This window comes from Callorhinus ursinus, unplaced genomic scaffold (assembly GCF_003265705.2).
Source record: "Callorhinus ursinus isolate GAN/ISIS: 27379988/994484 unplaced genomic scaffold, GSC_fseal_2.0 scaffold7, whole genome shotgun sequence".
Lineage (NCBI taxonomy): Eukaryota > Metazoa > Chordata > Mammalia > Carnivora > Otariidae > Callorhinus > Callorhinus ursinus.
Window position 1 is genome coordinate 41,093,748 of NW_027397069.1, and position 4,009 is coordinate 41,097,756.

A 4,009-nucleotide genomic window follows, 5' to 3' on the forward strand; every position below is an offset into this window, starting at 1 on the left:
ATAGAATAACATATCGCATTTTAAATGTCACTAGGAAATTAGCAAACCGTCCTTGGAACGTAAGTGCGGTACGATGTGAATATATTTTTGGTTGAAACTAGGTCACTTCCTATTTTAACTAGGAAACTTTTGTTTCAGCTTTAGTGTATTTTTAAATACTATATTGAAAAATACAGTTGTTCCATCACTACTTATATTTGAGCTGATGATCGCTTTAAGTATGTGCCTAGGAAAATGAGTATAGCTAGGAATCTGATAAATGTGGATCTGAATTGAAGAGGTTAAAGAAGTTTATTAAACCAGCTTAAGCAGAAGCATTTACCAAGGGGAAGTAGATAAAAATTACCGGGGGATCAAGAGGAAAAAGAAAACTGTGGGAAGGATGATGCTAACCTGACATCAAAAAACTATTTGTAACATCCATACCACTGTCCACCAGACTTTTCACACCATAAAGCTATCAATTATCTAATTTTCTAGGTCTTCAACTGGGCTAGTGAGTAAATCATTTAACTTTAATCACAGCGAGGACCCAAATGGAGCAGGAAGATATTTTTTGGTTCTATTCAATCCCATGGAAAAAAAAAATGTGTACAAAGAAAAAAAAATCAAACATGTCTGCACCTTTTTTTTCTTGAGGAAGACGGATACATTTTGGAAGTGCTGTTATTGGCTTTACTGAGACATATACTCCAGTAATCTAAGTGAGTAAACGCTAAAAATTTCCCACTTCCCTCTGTAGATTTTGAGCAATTGTCTTAGCTTCTTTCTTAGACCTGTAGAAGGAAACTTTCAAATAGTAACCACTAAAATCCCAATAAAGTAAAGAGATAATAAAAAAAAAAGAAAGAAAATGTTTCCATCTGGAATCTCTTCAGATTTCAGGGTGAATAAATTGGCAGATACCTGGTAGAGCCCTGGGGCCAAAAACTGAGCTTATTTTGTTTCTGTTTTCATTTCTCCTTTTTTTTTTGCCTTGTCAGTTGAATAATATCTCTGCTGATTTTCTGGAGACTCAAGTCTTCCTGATGGCCATTTGTCACTCCCTCAGCTTCCATGGCTGCTGGCTATGGGTACTAAAAAGTACCAAGGTGAAGAAAAAAAAATCAGGGAATAATGTTTATCTGAGCATTCTCTTCCAGAATTTTGACTAAATTTGGAAACCCAAGCCAAGTGGGAAAGTAGATTTTCTTTCCATGGATCCTGTAATTGCCCCAAAAAGGCAGCCCTTGGGAGTGTTGCGGATTTTAAGCATTCAAGGTGTGTTGACTGTAGACTGGTAGTCATAAGGCAGATGGCAGGGAATCTGCTGGAAGGCTGAATTTTCACTGGTGCCAAATAGGGCTGACTGCACAGTAGTTAAGTGGGGTAGCTGTCAAGGAAAGAGACGCTTTGCTTTCCCTCCCCTACAGGGACAGTTGAACCACACACTTCCCTCCTTCTCTGGTTCCCAGTTGCCCTGGGCATTTTTCTCTGTTACAGCATTTCACTCCTGAAATGAATGGCACTTAGCAGGGAAGGTGTCTTTGGTAAGTATTTTACAACAGTGCAGGAGTTAACAGTTTCTTTTTTCATTAAAAGTGAGTTTTTGGTGGCTTTGTGACTGGCAGCCTGGAAACTTCTTACTTCCCTTTGATGCAGTGATCTCATAAAGAGTCTTCTTTTCCCAGACATCTGCCAAAGGGAAGGTTATGCTCCTTTCCTCCCTTCCTTCTGCCTTTGTTCCCTGCTTCCCTTCCCTCCCAAGAGTCATAAGAGAGATTTTTGTAAAATTCCTGTGAATATGCACCAGCAGTAGATGCCAGATAATGCCACAAACAACACACAAACACCAAATGATTCGTTTACTAAGGGGTGTGTGTGTGTGTGTGTGTGTGTGTGTGTGTGTGTGTTTGTGTGTGTCTGTGTATGGGGGAGAGTTTCCAAAAAAGCTTTGGGGGACATGGGAGTTACAGCTTATTATAGAAGATAGCATAAAGAAGAGAAGAAGAGAAAAGTAGTATTTAGCCACCTTTACAACATCAGTGGACATACCAATGGTAACTTTTTAAAATGTAGGTCTAGTGCTGTTAATATTCCACTTACAGCCAATTAAATATTGACAAGGTAATGCTATTGCAAGGAGGATAATTTAGTGTTCCAAAGTCAGAATGTGTCCTCCTTAAAAACGGGCATTATATCACACTTATTACTGCTGCCCAGAGCTTACCACAGGGCTTGGCACAAAGAAAGCACTAGATAAAGATTTGTTAACTTGAATTGAAAAAAAAGTTACTAGATCACTACATCATGAACTCCGCCAAAGTATTTATGAGAATTAGGATAGTGATTATGTGTAAGTGGAAGCTGATTTATCTGTTATTCTTTTGACCTACACTTCATTAGCACAATCAGTCTTCTGCAGGATGATGCACCTGAGACATTACAAGGGCTTAAAGTATCATCTGAAATGTCCAAGAAAAATTTGATTATATTCTGTATAATTTTAGTACTTTTAGTCTTCAGGGTATTTTACTAGACTTTAATTCTTTGAAAATTAGCAATCCATTAATGATATCTAGGATAAATTGCTCTAATCGGAGGCTATAATTAACCAGAACTCCGAATGTGTAGCGATTAAAAAAATGTTTTTAGGTGGACAGAGCTGGGTTGGAATGTGGATTTGGCTGTCGCCAGCTTTGTGATCTTGGGCAGGCCCTTTAGCCTCTTTACGCTTTGGATTCCTCGTCGCTGAAAATGGGAAGAAAAACACCTTCTCCCTCCAGGGCTGTTGGAAGATTAAAGGAGATAATGTATGTGCTTGGCATGGTGACAGGTACTTGGCAATCCCTCACTAAGTACTTGGAATAGGAACCAGTAGCCACCCCGTGTTCCCCACTTACTGTATGGACCATGTACTGGGAAAGAGGAAACCCTGGGTGTATGCCACTGGGCACCCTATATTCCTGCTCTAGGACTTGTAACTTTATACTAAAAAGGGAAGTGTTAGGTACTGAAAAAGCTTTCCCGGTGTTTGGCAGCATGTTATTAGTATCACAAGTGGAATTAGTCTATATTTTCCAAATATAATTTGTTATTTTCTAAGGTGGATCTAGATACATACCTGTATTTTTTCCTCCAGTCCCACAGGCGATTTTAGATCAGTACACGGAAAATGCCATCTGTTCTTTGTAGTCAGAAATGAAAAGAAACTGAGTTTTCAGCATCACTATGAGATTTGCATTTGAATAATAGGTGTCAGAGACATTGGTACCCATTTCTTTTAAGTGTGAAGTTAAATGCTGGTGACTTCACTAAGTGTTGGGAAGCAAGATGTTAATATTGTAATTATCTTTCTCTTTAATGAGATGATATTGAGAAGCAGGTTTAGAAAAATTTACTGAATACGATGCTGAATAGGAAGGAAAGATTAGTTGGCTGGCTTTCCTTTTTTCTCTTGGTGGAGCCCAGGTTGGAGAGATGGCGAAGAATCTATGTGTTGTTGCTTAGAAACTTGGGCTACCTTTCGTGGATCCCCCAGATCCCTTTCTGTGAGCTGGATAAGGACAGAAAGTCTGAGGACACTCTGCCTTCTGACAACAGTGGCATTTTGTGGGGACAAACCCCTCAGAAAGCCACTGCAGACATTCTGGAGACTTCCATATTCTCCCCCATCCCTCTACCCACCTCCACCTGCGTTTTCAGGAGTCCCCAAGACCACCCTCACTTCCGACACCAAATGCAAGTTCTGAGTTCCCCAAATCGTCCTCAAGTTCAGTAATTTACTAGATGGACTCACAGAACTCAGAAAAGCTGTTATACTTAGGGTTTGTTTCGGTGAAAGGATGCAAATAAAATTAACGGAGGAAAGACTAGGCATGGCACTTCGGTTTTCTCCCAGTGGAGTTGTGGGAGGACTGTGTCTGTTTCTCTCAACAACAATGTGTGGCAATACACGTGAGGTATTGCCAACCAGAGAAGTTGACTCGATTCTGGGTGGCCAGAATTTTATTGGGGCTTGGTCACAAAG